The sequence below is a fragment of the Eucalyptus grandis genome, chromosome 10, assembly GCF_016545825.1.
Source record: "Eucalyptus grandis isolate ANBG69807.140 chromosome 10, ASM1654582v1, whole genome shotgun sequence".
NCBI lineage: Eukaryota > Viridiplantae > Streptophyta > Magnoliopsida > Myrtales > Myrtaceae > Eucalyptus > Eucalyptus grandis.
Window position 1 is genome coordinate 37,373,262 of NC_052621.1, and position 18,146 is coordinate 37,391,407.

An 18,146-nucleotide genomic window follows, 5' to 3' on the forward strand; every position below is an offset into this window, starting at 1 on the left:
TGCGACCGTTAGCGCTAGCCACTTTACATAAATGGTCGACGACTAGACCTCAACGTTTTAGATGAAAAGATTATATTGAAAAATTCTCAAAAAAATTATGATTAAACTAGTCAAGTTTATAATGGAATTAATCGAATTCAATTATCTCCCCATGAACTCAGAACGCACGACGATACGTAGATGGGGAAGATCAAAAAGTTTATTATTTTATTGAAATTCAAGCAAACTCAAACATAACCATCGCAAAGATGGTTGTGGAGTACTAAGACCTTTATATTTATGCTGTCTTTTTGTTTTCTTTTCTTTGATCCACGTGTAATGGGCAAGATGCATGTATGAAATCCATATTCCGATCGTGAAAAATTAAAACTTCGGATCAGATGACACATGTCATGAAATTAGTAATCTTTAAATGTGTTTCCATCCATCCACAAACCAAAAGAATATCTTTAATATATATTTCAAAGTAAATTAATGGAGCGAATATCCCTAATGAGATCGATAAATAAGAACATCAACTCATCAAAGGATTCAAGAGAATCTGTTTTAGAACTCAAAGCAGAAAATCCATGCATAGAATTCTTGCATTGCTCGCTCACTTCCTGGCATCGAAATACTCTTGCGTAATCTAACTTGCACAGAGACTTTCAAATACATTAATAGAAAATCCATGCATAAATTCTTAATTCTTACAGGGTACTTGCTAGAATCGAAATATTCTCCGTAATTTTAACTTAGACAGACGCTTTCGAATACATTAAATAGAAAAACCAGGAAAGTGCTTTGCAAAGTAGATGATCCGCTATCACGCGTCTCTTATCATTGCGAAGACCATTCGTTCTTTATCAAGTGGCTGTGAGCTTCAATCATTCAAATCAGCGACGTCCTGCGATAAACATTACAATAAAGAAAAGATATTTATATTAGCATTTTTAGAAATTCACATCACACTAATACACATGAGAAACATTTAGGTACTCTTGTAGTGTAATCCTTATCCACCCAAGCCAATCACCACATATGCCTCATGTTATGAATTTCCTTATGTTGATAAGATGACACCTTCTCATGTGGCAATTGGGTGGCGGACGAGAATAGTGTCTTTCCAGGGCACCTACAAATATATCTCGACATACTCGTTTTAAAGAAAAAAAGTACTCACTGCATCTAGGGCCGTTGCCTGGGTCATGCGGGCTCGCGTCACCTGCGTGATCTGCAACAACCATCATTTGCTTAATTTTATATAGACTCATCCACAAACTTGTTATGCTACCAGAAGTACCGGTTGCCAAATCGCCCTTTATGATTCAATATTTCGAAAAAGCAAAACATACGTCAAATGGCAACAATTAAAATATCTCGATTCCATCAAGAACAAACTACCGAACTGAACTCACATATACATTGCTCACCATAAATTTTATATATATATATATTCAAAAAAAGCTTAGAAGTTAGAAGAAATAACTAGAGAGGAAGACTGACCGAAGCTCTTCGCGCAAGACAGCGACGGGATCACGGCCAAGGGAAGGGTCATGAAAATCAAGAGGAAGCATAAAATTCTGATAAGAGATGGGAGGATGAGGAGGAGGAGGGAGAGAAAGCAGTTTTGCCATTGCTTTGAGTTATTTCAAGCGCCTTCCGATTTTTTCATGTCTATCTATATATAAGCACCACAAGATCACTCACTAGTCGTCCCGTTCAAACTCGTGCGCCACCCTTTTTCGACCAAATGTAAAAACTCGGGCCCTTTTCTCCAACCACTTCCAAAATATTGATTACATGTATCACGAAAAAAGTCAAGATCTACCGGCATCGAAAACGAACCCCCATCTCCCCCACTTTACTGGCGTGTCCAATTTTCGACCCCCCATCGGCCGTCATCTCTGTTGCCGCCTTCGATTCCATCGTATATGCTGATGCCGTGGTTTCTACCATCATCTTCATTGCCTTTGTTGTATCTATCCTTCTTCATCCCTCGTACTTCACCTCGATGCCACGGAACCCCAATCTGACCATGACGCAAGCATATGCAATTTTTTACGATATCGACCCACGCCTGTGTTGGTTTCTTTAGTAATGAAGCCTATTGTACGGGCTGGCTCCGTTTCTTAAGATATCCAAGCCTAATATTTGGATAAGCTCTCCTGTTCACCTTGACTAGGGCCTCACTCGTTCATTAAGTTCGTTCATGTGAAATCATGACTGCTCCCATTTTCTTCCCACTTGCCTTTCTCTTTTGTTAAATTCCAAACATCTAAGGCTTCGCGCGTGGTCAATTTGGTGAAGAAGTATTAGCATTGATTTGCGTAATTAGTGTTAATATATAGAAGGGACTATAGTAAACACGTTAGTGGCTGGCCATGTGTTTCAGCGCGCAGCTGAATATGGCTAAGACCTATAAATGCAAAAACGCGTACCCGGCAAAGACCTAGTGCTTTGCCAATTGGTCCTTCTTGCTTTTAAGCCACTCAAGTTTATAGGTTTTATGAAAGTCAATTTTCCATATCCCACTATAAGAGAAAACTACCATATATATTCATTTTTTCATTAAAAAAAGAAGAAGGAATTTCATCCAATTTTTGAAAATGTGATTGGAATTCGTCCTCCATTTCCTGTATAAAATGAGTTTGTTGAATATCGTTTGATGAGATCTAATGAAAGAATGTGTACAATCTTCATTTAATGGAATGACTTATCAATTAGATCCCGTGTTCAAATTAGTTGCTTGTCATTCATACTTACATCTCGACCAATACCAAATCACCGATGCTATCGAATTTTCATTTTTCAATGCTACTAAAGATTTGAAGTTCATTTGGTCAATAGCGCATATGAATTTCATTTTACTCTTAGATATTTCTCCTTTCTTTTTCTTCATTTTTTTTATTCACTAGCGATTTAGGAACTTACCAACTAATAGAGAGAAACATGTACAAAGCTGAAAATTCACAAGTGTGCATGCTAAGTCAAATTCTAATTTCAACAAGAAATTATGACATTTTTCCTTTTCAATTCTGAATGTTGTTGGAACCTGTCTTCACTCAAAAGTTTAAGCTTATGAGTGATAAGTCAACAATGATATATTAATCATTACACATGACACCGATTATCCTATATTTGACATTTTTAGCATAACTCACACGTGTTTCTCAGTAGGTCATGGGCATAGTAAGTGAAAGCAATAGAGGAAACAATGAAAAGCAAGTGCATCTATTGAAGGATTAATTTGAATTACGGATATTAATCTACAATGCTTAGCAAAGACTTCAATCTTGGATAAATATCGCATTATGGTGAACTGAGATGATTGGATTGCTTTTCCACTTCACTAAGCAAATTATTGGGTAAGATATTTTCCCATAAGTATACAATTCTTTTAATGAAAACTTCGAGATGATAGAAAATATTTTTCCAAAAAATCATTTTGAAACAAAATGGTTAGTTTCCATTTATTTAATGGTTTAGGGAAAATGACTACCTTCTTGTTAGAATGAGAAGTTGCTTTCCTTCAATCTAAGCTTGTTATTTTCACTCTATCGATTGATTTCCATTATCCAGACACCAGAAAGTTGGAAAATAATTTCCTGAAGATAGTTTTCCTTCAAGCAAATGAACTCTAATTGTGTGTTGCAATGCGTTTGCTTGTGGCGTTTGACCACCCACTGTGGCCCTTTTTAGGGCAGCAATATATTATGGATAGACTATATCATTGTTCTCTCTCGAGTAATATGGTTTCGTAGTATGCTTATTCTCTTCCAGAAAACGAGATTTGTTGCATGTAATAGCTTCTACGTTGATGTTTAGATGGACGGACAATGGTCTCACCATCTTTGCTATATCCTCCCCTGACTTGTGCAACACAAGCAGCATTATCTTCATAAATTATAATGGGAGAATTTGTAACCGGTATTAAGCAACAAGAATTATGAATATGTGTTATAACGGATCTTAACCAAACACACTCTCTTCCAGCTTCATATAAAGCAATAATCTCAGAGTGGTTAGAAGATGTAGCTACTAGCGATTGCTTCGTAGAATGCCAAGAAATAGCGGTGCCGTTATAACAAAATACCCAGTTTGAGAGCGAGCCTTATGTGGATCGGATCTATATCCAACATCAGCATATCCAACTAAACCAGAGTTAGTGAAATCCTTGGAATAATATAATCCCAAATCTATGGTTCCTTGGAGATAACGGAAAATATGTTTAACTCCATTCTAGTGTCTACGAGTTGGCTCAGAACTAAAACGTGCCAATAAATTTACCTTAAAATCGATATCTGGTCTTGTACACTGTGCCAAGTACATCAAAGCCCAAATTGCATTGAGATATGGTAGATATGGTACTTCAGGACCAAGTATCTCTTCATCAGATTCTCTGGGACGAAATGGGTCCTTTTGGGGATCTAGAGACCTTACAACCATAGGGGTGCTCAATTGGTGAGATTTGTCCATGTTGAAACGTTTAAGCAATCTTTCAACGTATGCTGATTGATGGACGATTATTCCATTTGCTTTATGCTCAAACTCTAGACCAAGACAAAGTTTGGTTTTACCCAAATCTTTAACTTCAAACTCCCTTTTCAAATATTCAGCAGTTTCAACTAACTCTTCTGGAGTTCCAATTAAATTTATATCGTTGACATAAACTGCTATAATGGCAAATCCGGTTTCTAATTTCTTAATAAACACACATGGGCAGATAGGATCATTCTTGTACCTTTCCTTAATTAGGTACTCACTTAGGCGTTGATACCACATGCGACCGGATTACTTTAACCCATACAAGGATCTTTGCAATTTTATTGAGAATAAATTGCAGGGGAGTGCATGCTTCTGCATTTTGAATCCTCGGAAATTTTTATATAAATATCGAGTCTAATGAGCCATATAAATATGCCGTCACAACGTCCATAAGACGCATTTCTAATCTTTCAAAGATTGTTAGGCTAATGAGAAAACGAAATGTAATCATATCCATCATAGGTGAATATGTCTCATTATAATCAATCATAGGTCTCTAGGAGAATCCTTGAGCAACGAGTCGAGCTTTATACCTGATAATCTTGTTTTTCTCATTTCGTTTTCGAATAAATACCCATTTATATCCAACAGGCTTTACATTATCAGGGATACGAGTTACAGGTCCAAAAACCTCTCGTTTAGTTAGGGAAGCTAATTCAGCTTTAATTGCCTCCTCCCACTTAGGCCAATCTTGCCTTTGACGACATTCAATAATAGATTGCGGCTCATAATCATCATCCATAATTTTATGAGCAACTAAGAATGCAAAAGCATCATCAATGATGATTTCATTTCGATCCCAAATTTCATTACAATATGTAATGGAATTCTTAGTATTCCCGGGGCTAGTGCTCCTTTCATGGGTTTGCATCTCTTCAGGGGCAATAAGCTCTTTGGGAGCAAGCACAACGCTAGGCTCTTTTAGAGCGGATTCCTGATTCTTTCCCCTTCGTTTTCGAGGAATAATATCTTTTGATCCTATCGATATACCACACTTCAAGTGCACAAATAAACGTGCAAATGTGACATTGCACGTAGATAATAGGTAAACAAGGGACCATCTACAGGATGCATCCACTAATACCATAAAATATCGAAATGGTCTACTTGGTGGTTGTATTGGTCCACAAATATCACCCTGAATTCTTTGCAAGAATAAAGGAGATTCAAAATTAACCTTTGTTATAAAAGGTTTGATAATGAGCTTTCCTTGTGAGCAAGCCTCACAATTATAATCTTTGGACAACAATACATTTATATCCTTTAAAGGGCGCCCTTTTGTATTTTGAATTATCATATGCATTATTGAAGCGCCAGGATGACCAAGGCGATCATGCCACAATCCAAACTGATCGGAGTTTACCAATCTCCAGGATGTGGTGGCGTAGGTTTCAACAGCCTTAATCATGATATAATACAAACTCATAGAAGAAGCTTATAACTTCTCATGGATGGTCTTCAGGCCCATCTTATAAGAGGAAATGCCAATATATTCCTTATCTTGCTCATAAATAGTCTCAATATGGTACCCATTACGGCGTACATCTTTAAAACTAAGCAGATTCTTTTTTGATTGAATGCTTAGAAACGCATTCTCAATATACAGGATTGTGCCATTTGGCAAAATAATTGTAGCATTCCCAAAACAATCAATAATCGGAACAAGATATGATATTGTATGAATTTGTGCCTTACGCAATGTCATACTCTAGAAAAAGTATCTACTACAAAATATAGTATGTGTTGTTGCACTATCAAGCAAACAAACATCTTCCTTTTTTCTCGGTATTCTCCATTTGCATTTATATTGACAACTTCAGGTGTCAAGTATCATACAAGTTGCATATTAGTTATATAGTCGAATAAAATTTCAAAAATAAATATTATATAAGGTTCATAAGCATTTCATAAAAAAAATAAAAAGTAATACATTTAAAGCGAAACAACATAAAATTCGAAATTCAAATTATCATCAACCAATCTGATTCATCAAAGTAATCAAAGGTCCTCAAAGAAATCAGAGACATCCAATGATACATTTGCTACTTCAGGAGCAAGTGGAGTCCCACTAACGGAGATATTGTTGGCCTCAACAGTAGTTATGGCAGTAGAATTGATTTCAATAGCATGAGATTCACCACGCTTGCCCGTATTCTTTAAAGATGCATGGTATAGGTCAACAAAATGTTTTGGCGTACGATTTTAGGTACGTGACCAGTGTTACCATGCCACAACGATGACAAATACTTTCATTAATCACCTTCTTTAGCTTCTTTTCTTTGTCATGATTCAGGCCAAAGTTTGATTTCCTAGGGCGGTTAAATTTCTTGCCATCTCTTCTAGGATTATGTTTTTGCTGCGCTTATAACCCTTAAAATGGCCAGTATTTTTCTCAAAGTTAGTATGTGCTTCAGGCAATGCTTTTGAGCCAGCAGGTCTAAGATCATGATTTTTTAGCAGCAATTCATTAGTTTGCTCGGCAGTAAGAAGCACAGAAATTAATTTAGAATATGTGACAAACTGACGTTGCTGGTATTGCTATTGCAATACAATATTCGAAGCATGAAAGGTGGACAAAGTTTTCTCAAGCAATTCCGCATCAGCGAGTTTGATACCGCATAACTCAAGCCGAGAAACGATATCAAATAAAGCAGAATTATAGTCAGACACTAATTTAAAATCTTGCAGTCTATAATTTTGCCAATCATACTGTGCTTGAGGGAGGATAACCGTTTTGGTATGATCATACCTATCTTTCAATCTCCTCCACAAGATATGAGGGTCTTGAACGGATAAATATTGAGTCTGCAGGCTCTCATGCAAATGACGGCGAATAAAAATCAACGCATTTGCTTTATCCCTTTCATTTGAGGTTCCATCCTCTGTAATTGTATTAGCGAGACCTTGTCGTTGGAGGTGCATTTCCATGTCAAGGCACCATGATAGATAATTCTTTCCACTCACTTCCAGGGATGTGGAATTTGGGCTTTTCAATATTTGCCATAATCCTTGCAAAAATAAATCCTTAAATTAATTAAAAGGATTTCCAAATATCCACCGTTACTTTAGGAGCATAATGATACTTTTAGATTTGGAATATGGCTTCGGGCCAAGAAAAATAAAAATGAAGAATTGATAGAAGAAGATGAAGTATAAGTTGATTAATAAAAATAATACTTACCTTGCAAAACTTACTTACTCAGTCGGTAGATTCTCGTGCTGATAACGTGTTGTAAAATATTGTGTTGCGAATATATAATAGAGAAGAGATTGAGAAGAGAAAACAAGTGAACACCAGAAATAATAGAGAAAGCAAGATGAGAGAGCTTTATTTCTAGTATCTCACTATCGTGTTTCTGTGTTATTGTGTTTTGTACATCAAAACTAAACTCCTATTTATAGGAGAACAAGAATGTACTTATCATTAATATCAATGTATCGAATGATACATGTACTTGATAGGGGAGATGAACATTCATTGTATAGGGAAATGTATTTAAAACATTTGATACAAATGTACCATAATAAGTACATTGGATAAGATGAATATAATGAATATTCATTCATGTATTCTATTCATTCATGTATTTCATAACATTATTATTATTATTATTATTATTATTATTATTATTATTATTATTATTATTATTATTATTATTATTATTATTATTATTATTATTATTATTATTTACTTTGCCTAATAGTTATTAGGTGCTCTTACAACCTTTGGAAGGTTCTTTTCATTCAGACATAACTTCTTAACCTTTGAAAGGTTGTATCCATTCAAACATATTTATTCCCTAATATGTATTCAACATTTTTGTTTATTATTTTTCACTTTTCCATTTTTCATTTCTCTCAAAAAAAGATATACGGCATTCTTTTCAATTGTTTCCCTTTTGAAAGTTCTTGGAAAAATACTATAATTGCTATATGGTATTCTTGCTTGAGAATTTATTGTATCTTGAAGAATTTTTGCTAGTAACCATTAACAATATCATGGGGCAAATAATTCTTTAAAGATAGCGTATTCATTCCTCAAAATCATATTCTATTCTTCTTGATCAATTTTTTCCCAACAATTTTAAGGAATTATGTATGCAATGATGGAGTTAAAATCAATCAAAGTTATCAATCAATACATGGTGAGATTGGACTGGTTTGATGGGGACGACTTTGCTTGTTGGAGGGACAAGATGATGTTTCTTCTCACTACTTTGAGATTTCCTACATACTGGATCCCAATTTGATGCATATAGGACATCCGGAAGGAGGATGGCCAAGCGTAGAAGACACTAAAAGGGCCAACAAAGAATAGAAAAAAAAAACGTGAATATGATGAATTGCATTGTTGTGGGCACATTCCGAACATTCCATATGATCGTCTATAAGACTTATTCACTAAGATGAAGTCTTTGGAGACATAGGGAATGTACTTGAATTCAAAAACTAAGCGGAGGAGCAAGGTGCCAATAATTATACGATTGTAAAGCATTTTGATTTTAAACTTATTGATACAAAACCCTTGTTGGAGTAAGTCCATGAATTGTATGTGCTTGTCAACAAAATTCGTTCCCTCAAGATTGATATTCCAGAATTCTTTCAAGTAGGAGTGGTTATTGCAAAATTGTCTCCAAATTGACAAGATTATGGAAAAAGGTTGCTGGGTCTAGGCGAGGCTCGATCTCGTCGTCGCTGGGCATTATACCAAAAGATTTGTGTATCATTGGGTGGGTTATGGACTGAAAGCATTCACATGAAATTTATGGTTCACTTGCCTGCCGCCTGAAAATCAGGCTCTCAAGCTACTCCACCACCAATCATGGAGGATGTGAACTATCGCTATTGAATCAACTTGTGCACATTCAGATGTTGATGTGTTACTTCAATTTGGCACCCCGCCCACACCCTTGAACTAAGCATGCGCGATATGATAATGCGGAAGACCAAAAGCTCTTCTTGTATAATTGGAATTCAACCAATCTCACTCAACCCACGCAAAGAGAGTTTTGAGGACTATTAATACCATTGTATTTCTATGGGTTCTTTGTTCTTTGATCCACGTCTAGTGGACAATTCTAACGCACAATACACATATTTCTGTTGTGAAAAATCACAAATTTCGAATAAGATGGCCCATGTCGTAAGAATAGTAATGTTTAAACACGGGTTCCATCGGTCCGTACTAAACCAAAGAACATCCTTGATATAATTTCCAAGTGAATCAATGGAGTGAAAGCCACGCGCTTGAGATCGAGATATAAGCATATCGACTCATCAAAGATTCAAAAGAATCTGTTCTAGAACTTCAAAGCAGAAAAATCCGCGAATAGATCAATGTAGAGATCTTTATATTCTTGCAGTTACACGCTACTTCCAAGCATCGGAATGTTCTCCATAATCTTAATTTAGGCCGAGGCTTTCTTAGACATTGATGGATAACTAAAGATAAAGGGGTTTGCAATTCATATGATCCGCTATTATGCGTCTCTGAGCCTTGCGAGGACAATTTATTCTTCATAAATTGGCTGTGAGCTTCCATCGTCATTCAAGTTAAGGACGTCCTATAATAAACATCATGTTAAAGCAAATATGTTTATGTTATTTTTTTTTAGAAATTCATCTTACACTAATACACACAAGAAACATTTAGGTACTTTCATAGCTTAATTTTAATCCATCTAAGTCAATCACCATATATGTCTAACGTTATGAATTTCCTCATTTTGATATCACTTCTCATGTGGTTATTGATTTGAAGGGATGAGAATGTCATCTTTTGAGAGCAACCATAACTATCTCTTGACATACTCGTTTTGAAAGGAATAAAGTACTCGCTGCATCCCTGGCTCCTGTTTGAGTCGTGTGGTTTGCTATCATTTTTTTTTTTTTTTGGTCGCAGTTTCACTAGCACTTGCAACATCCATAATTTGCTAAATTTTACTTAAATCCATTCACAAGCTCATCAATGCTATTGAAGTGCCAATTACCAAATCAGCCTTTGCGCTTTGATATTTCAAAAAAGTGAAACATAATTTAAAGCGCAATGATTTAGATATTTAGATCCAAGTATGAACAACTACCAAATTGAACTCACATATACATGATACACAACATAAATCGTACACCTAATATTCAACTACACATCTATCTATGACTTGTTTGTATATCCAAGGCAACGAGCCTAGGAGTAAGAAGAAATAACTAGAGAGGAAGACTGACCACCGCATTCGAGGCTACTCCCTATAACTCGTGCGAGCAGGTGAAGGGTCAGGAAAATCAAGAGAAAGCATAACATTCTGATAAGAGAGGAGTAAGAGGAGGGAGAAAACAGTTTTGCCATTGCTTTGAGTTATTTCGAGCGCTTTCCTATTTTTTATGTCTATGTATATGTAACCACCACAAGAATCATTAGTCCTAGCGTTGTATGAACAACAGCGTCGTACTGAATTACTTGGGACGCACCACCCGTGACTCTGGGTCTCTCTGGCTTTTGAACAAGTCACCAGCTAAATGCGTCAGAGACGGGCTGAAAGAGTGAACCCTGCCGAGTGCTCTCACGTCATGAGTAACGTGGAGTGTATTGACTGGCCATCTTTTGTCCCCCAACCTCCGGAAGAGCCGGCCTGAAAGAGTGAACCCACCGAGTGCTCTCACATCAATTTCATCCCGTTCAACCTCAGGCCACGTTTACAAAGCACCCGCAAGACACTATTAATTTAATCTTATTGAACAAAAGAACGCCTTTTTAAAAAAAATAATAATAATATTGATTACATATATCACAGGCGAAATAAAAGAAGCCGACATCTAGGAATATAAAAGAAACCAACTGTCCGAATCGGAAATTTCGGGCCGAATTTCCTTAGGTTTTGGGTAGTGAGTATTGGAAAATACGGCTTCGAAATGGGTTGAACAATAAAATCGGATGAGTAAAATAACTCGGACTTTGAGGCATGATATTACTATCTTTAATGATTTATTTGCTCCACAACGTTGCTAATGGTCACCAGCAAAAATTCTCAAAGATACAACAAAGTCTAGCAATTATAGTATTTCTCTAAGGTCTCTTTAGGAAATAATCGAAAAATTGGCTGCAGTTTTTCGAAAAGAAGACTCGAAAATGACCACACTTTTTTCTTCCGAAAATTGACAAGTTTATATATGAAACAATTTTGCAATTCTTCGTGAAAATTACCAAAGAATGAATAAAGACGTCCTTTAGAAAGTTGTTCGGATAAACAAATGCGACTCTTCGAAGAAGTCGAAAAAAATAACAATTGCAACCCTTTGGGAAAAGTTGCAAAACCGAATAAGTAATTTTTCCAAAGGTTGTCTTAAAAAGACAAACAAAATTCGGAATAATAATTAATTTTTTTTATATTTCATTTCCGAAAATCTCAAAATAAAAGGCAACCTTTGAATTGACTAAAAAAACAATAATAACAAAAATAAAATAAATAAATAACAAAGGAATTAACGCTAATAAAATGAGCCAAATAATCGCGCACCCGTACGCGGTTATGGTAGGGTCTAACCCCACCCAATCATTCCTTTAACCACAAAAAGAAAATCCTACATTTTTAAATTGGCCCACTTCCTCCCATTTTTTCTATGTGGGACAAAAAAAAAAAACTTATTTTGTTTAAACAAACAAAACTCCAACAGTGAGTAAAACAATGGATTTCTGATGGTTCAGTTTGGTTTTTGAATCATAAAGCTGACCTGAAACACATAACTGAATATGCTTCAAAACCAAAATAATCGAAGTAAAATGCTAAGCGCGTTGACGAACATAGAAAAAGGAACCATAACTTTCTTGCTGGCTTGTCCAATTTTCGACCCTCCATCTGCCGTCGTCTCCATCGTCGCCTTCAATCCGGTTGGATAAGCCGGTGTCGTGGCCTCTACCGTCATCCTCACTGCCTCTGTTGTAGCTGATGTAATATGAACGCGGAAGCTAACCGGAACGCGGGTCTCGCCGGCTTCTTCTTGTTCTTCGTGCGGGGGCTCCTAAAGGAGAGCTGCTGTAGGGTTTGTTAGCCGCTCGTGTGAAGTAAAAAAAGCCATCAGAGAAAAAAAAAAAAAATTTATTTCAAGACCACTTCTCACCGCCACAATTAAATTCAGATCGGTTTATTTCAATGAAATCTTCATGATAAAGGAAAATATTTTCTTGAAAATTATTTTGAAGAAAAATGGTTAATTTTTACTATTCGGTGATATAGAGAAAGTAATTTCCTTCTTGCCAAAATGAGAAGTTGTTTTCGCCCATATCGAGCTGACTGTCGAGCAAAAGAGGGAATATTCTTGTCAAACGGTGACATACTTCACCGAAAGGAGAATTCAATCCGGGTAGGGAATGAACGAGGCTAGTCAAAGTATATTTTTATGCCCGCAATACAGTTCGAGGAGATGGGATCGTGACTCTCGTCATGGCTAAGGAATAACGTCCTCTCTGATTTGGGGGACATAGCTATATTTGCTCAAATAGAGTGCGAGAAGTGCAATAAGATGAGCCGCTCTAACTCAAGCCAGCCAGCCATGGCGGAATTGCACGGAAGAAAGCAACATCTATGATTCGTGACTCCATATATAAATCAACCTCGGTTGAATTGGCATATTATCGCACATTTCTTATGAATGATTTTCATCATCACATAAAAATTATTCTTGAAGAAAAGACGTAAAAGAAAGAGCCCTCATTTGGGAGGTGTAATTTCTGCTCATGTAGTCCTTTTAGTTTTTAACATTATGAGTAGGGGCTCCAGGAGAATGACTGCCATCCCCAGGTGTATAGCCTCTCGGAGCTGTAGGGCCAGGACGAAAACCTTTCTGTCCTTGTGCTGCAACAATCCATGCCACGGCGCAAGTCGAGAAACAGAGAGAGAACTTGCCGGAGTAGGGCAAGACCGGAACCCGCGGATCAGCAGAGCTTCGAGGGAGGGAGCCGAAGGTCAAGATCAACATGGAACAACAGATGAGGGTGACGACACGGGAAGAGGAGGAACGAGCCTTGCTCATTGCCATCCTTCAAGTTTTGACCTTGTTATGGACTTCTGGGATGCGAGATGGTAAAGTACCAGTTGCAATTTATAATGAAGGATGAGATTGCCAAATGAGATTTATTCCTTATTTGAGTGGGGCACGAGTTTGACGAAGAAGCTAGGTGGGTTAAATACCGACCCACTATATAGTGAATTGATTACAACATTGACCCATGCTCGTGCTGGTTTTTTTTTTTTTTTTTTTTTTTTTTGGCTCTCTTTTAAGATAACATTTGTTTCATGAAAAATAAATTATTCCAAAAATATTTTTTCTAAAATTATCGCTGATATTATTTACAAACATAAATGAATGAAGAATATTTTCATTGTCTACGAAAATATCTAGATATAAATTGTTATCGATAATAAAGTCATTTTTCATCGATATTAGTTGAAGGATGAGATTGCCAAATGAGATTTATTCCTTATTTGAGTGGGGCACGAGTTTGACGAAGAAACTAGGTGGATTAGATACCGACCCACTATATAGTGAATTGATTACGACATTGACCCATGCTCGTGCTGGTTTTTTTTAACTGTTTAGCATTCTTTATTGGGAAAATATTTTTCTAAAAATTATTGCTTATATTGTTTACAAACATAAATGAACGAAAAATATTTTCATTGTTTAAGAAAATATCGAGATATAAATTGTTATCAGTAATAAAGTCATTTTTCATAGATTAATAGTATCAGTTGAATCAAATCCATGTACTCTGGCTAGAATTGGTCTTGGCATCCACTGCATACTAGAAGGTAAACATAATTCAATTAAGATAATCCCGATGAATTGAATGATGTGGTCTCCTCTCTCTCTCTCTCTTTTAGACACTTGCGCTTCGATTTCAATTCCAATTTTAATAGTTTGTAATTATAATATAAGTCGATCATGAGAGTAAAATAAAAGGAAGTATAATAACTTATATAATCTATCGAGATCTCATAAATAATCAAACACATAAAAATAATAGCTGATTAAAGACTATTCTCTCCGTATCCTCACCACCATTCCTCTAACTTCCACTTCTCCTCGGAAATATGATATAATACCAATTTTCAAAACTCTATCTCTATAATTAAAATCTCAATAGTCATCCAATAACATGTTTCTATCCATTAACAGAAAAAGATGAGATTATGCTGAATCCATCTGCCGTCGTCTCCATCGTCGCCTTTGATCCCGTCGAATATGCCGTCGTCTCCATCGTTGCCTTCAATCCCGTTGGATATGCCGGTGTCGTGGCCTCTACCGTCATCCTCACTGCCTCTGTTGTAGCTGATGTAATATGAACGCGGAAGCTAACCGGAACGCACGTCTCGCCGGCTTCTTCTTGTTCTTCGTGCGGTGGCTCTTAAAGGAGAGCTGCTGTAGGGTTGGTTAGCCGCGCGTGTGAAGAAAAAGAAAGGCATCAGAGAGAATTTTATTTATTTATTTCAAGACCACTTAAGATAAGTTTCAAATCCCCACCTTCTCGGGGGATGGGGGATAGGGACGCATAAGTTTCGAGAGTGGGTTGCGACTCCCACGCCCTGCAAGAGGTAGGGCACAAGTCTGCGAGTAAGTGTAGAGTAGGCATAGAGTAGGACTGACCAAAAAAAAAAAAAAAAAGACCACTTAAGATAAACATAATTTATTTAAGATAATCCCGATTAACCGAATGATGTGGTCTCTTTTTTCAGACACTTGCGCTTTGATTTCAATTCCAATTCTCATAGTTTGTAGTTATAATGTAAGTCGATCATGAGAGTAAAACAAAAGAAAGGATAATAACTCATATAATATATCGATATCTTATAAATAATCAGACATATAAAAATGATAGAGTGCTGATTAAATACTATTCTCTCCATATCCCCAACACCATTCCTCTAACTTCATCTTCTCCTAGGAAATATGGTATAATACCAATTTTCAAAACTCTATCTCTATAATTAAAATCCCAATAATCATCCAATAACATGTTTCTCCATTAACTGAAAAAGATGAGATTTGTATAATGCTTAATCCATAAATCGTTAATCCCCACCAGTCATGGAGGATCTGAGCTCAATTGTTGAATTTGAGCAAGTACAAATTCAGATGGCCATTTGACTCTTCGATTTGGTACCCTACCCACATCTTGAATGGGAAAATTATTCAAAAATTTCTAAACCTATTTTACGACGGTTAATCAATAATGACTGGCAACGGACCATAAATGAGGACCACACTCACCTAGTGAAAGAAAAGAGAAGAAAAAGTAAAAGGAAAATCTCCCAAATTATTGAAAAAATTGTAAAAATTAACTTCAGCGCGACCGTTGGCGCTTCCCACTTCACATAAATGGTAAATGATTGGATCTCCCCCGTGAACCCAGCACGCACGACGATACGTTGATGGGGAAGATCAAAAAAGTTTATTATTTTATTGAAATTCAAGCAAACTCAAAGATAACCATCGCAAAGATGGTTGTGGAGTACTAGGACCATTATATTTATGTTTTGTCCTTTTGTTTTCTTTTTCTTTGATCCACGTGTAATGGGCAATATGCATGTATGAAATCCGTAATACGATCGTGAAAAATTAAAACTTCAGATCAGATGACACACATGTCATGAGATTAGTAATGTGTCATCAGATTAGTAATCTTCAAAATTGGGTTCCATCCACCCGCAGTAAACTAAAAGAATATCCCTAATATATATTTCAAAGTAAATTAATGGAGCGAAGACCACATAATTGAGATCGAGATAAGAATATCAACTCATCAAAGGATTCAAGAGAATCTGTTTTAGAACTTCAAAGCAGAAAATCCATGCATAGAATTCCTGCATTACTCGCTCATTCCTGGCATCGAAATACTCTTGCGTAATCTAACTTGCACATAGGCTTTCAAATACATTAATAGAAAATCCACGCATAAATTCTAAATTCTTACATTACACAGTACTTGCTAGAATCGAAATATTCCCTGTAATTTTAACTTAGACAGAGGCTTTCAAATCCATTAAATAGAAAAACCAGGAAAGTGCTTTGCAAAGTAGATGGTCCACTATCACGTGTCTTTGATCATTGCGAAGACCATTCGTTCTCTACCAAGTGGCTGTGAGCTTCAATCATTCAAGTCAGTGACGTCCTGTGATAAACATTACGATGAAGAAAAGATATTTATATTAGCATTTTTAGAAATTCACAGCACACTAATACACATGAGAAACATTTAGGTACTCTTGTAGCGTAATCCTTATCCACTCAAGCCAATCACCACATATGCCTCATGTTATGAATTTCCTTATGTTGATAATATGACACCTTCTCATGTGGCAATTGGGTGGCGGACGAGAATATTGTCTTCCAAGAGCACCTACAAATATATCTTGATATACTCGTTTTATAGAAAGAAAGTACTCACGGCATCCAGGGCTGCGGGGTGGGTCAGGCACTTCTGGGGAACCTCCTACAACCATCATTTGCTTAGTTTTACTTAGACTCATCCACAAAACTCACATATACATTGCTCACCACATAAAATTAAAATATATTACTGAACTGAAAAAATAGCTCACCGCATAGAGAGTTAGAAGAAATAACTAGAGAGGAAGACTGACGCGGGCAATTGACAGGAGCCGAGTGCGAGAGCAATGGAAGGGTCATGAAAATCAAGAGGTAGCACAAAATTCTGATAAGAGATGAGGAGGAGGATGAGGACGAGGAGGGAGGAGAAAGCAGTTTTGCCATTGCTTTGAGTTGTTTCAAGCGCCTTCCTATTTTTTCATTTCTATCTATATATAAGCACGACAAGATCACTAGTCATAACATTGTATTAACCCCACCAACAGCCAGTCTGTACTCAATTAATTGTGACGCAACACCCGTGACTCTGGCCTCTGGCTTTTGAACGGGTCAACCCCTGAATGCGTGAGAGACTGGCTCAATGAGTGAATCCCCCCAAGTCCTCTCACGTCAATGTCGTCCCGTTCAAACTCGTGCGCCCCCCTTGTCCGACCAAAAGTAAAAACTCGGGCCCCTTTCTCCAACTACTTCCAAAATATTGATTACATGTATCACGAAAAAAGTCGAGATCTACCGGCATCGAAAACGAACCCCCCATCTCCCCCAATTTGATGGCGTGTCCAATTTTCGACCCCCCATCGGCCGTCATCTCTGTTGCCGCCTTCGATTCCATCGTATATGCTGATGCCGTGGTTTCTACCATCATCTTCATTGCCTTTGCTGTATCTATCCTTCTGCATCCCTCCTACTTCACCCCGATGCCACGGAACCCCAATCCGACCATGACGCAAGCATATGCAATTTTTTGCGATATCGACCCACGCCCGTGTTGGTTTCTTTAGTAATGAAGCCTATTGTACGGGCTGGCTCCGTTTCTTAAGATATCCAAGCCTAATATTTGGATAAGCTCTCCTGTTCACCTTGACTAGGGCCTCACTCGTTCATGTGAAATCACGTCTGCTACCATTTTCTTCCCACTTGCCTTTCTCTTTTGTTAAATTCCAAACATCTAAGGCTTCGCGCGTGGTCAATTTGGTGAGGAAGTATTAGCACTGATTTGCGCAATTAGTGTTAATTTA

General features: G+C 36.9%; 2 long non-coding RNA genes across 2 annotated transcripts; both read right to left on the bottom strand.

The window, feature by feature from the left end:
• Positions 1 to 570: 570 nt before the first annotated feature.
• LOC104423185 lies at positions 571 to 1,585 on the bottom strand. Its single transcript, XR_005546790.1, has 3 exons — positions 1,486 to 1,585; positions 1,163 to 1,213; positions 571 to 886 (listed from the first exon to the last, which is right to left on the bottom strand). It is a non-coding gene; the product is annotated as an uncharacterized LOC104423185 (long non-coding RNA).
• Positions 1,586 to 16,318: 14,733 nt separating this feature from the next.
• Positions 16,319 to 17,091, bottom strand: LOC104423186. Its single transcript, XR_721358.3, has 2 exons — positions 16,967 to 17,091; positions 16,319 to 16,690 (listed from the first exon to the last, which is right to left on the bottom strand). It is a non-coding gene; the product is annotated as an uncharacterized LOC104423186 (long non-coding RNA).
• Positions 17,092 to 18,146: the final 1,055 nt, after the last annotated feature.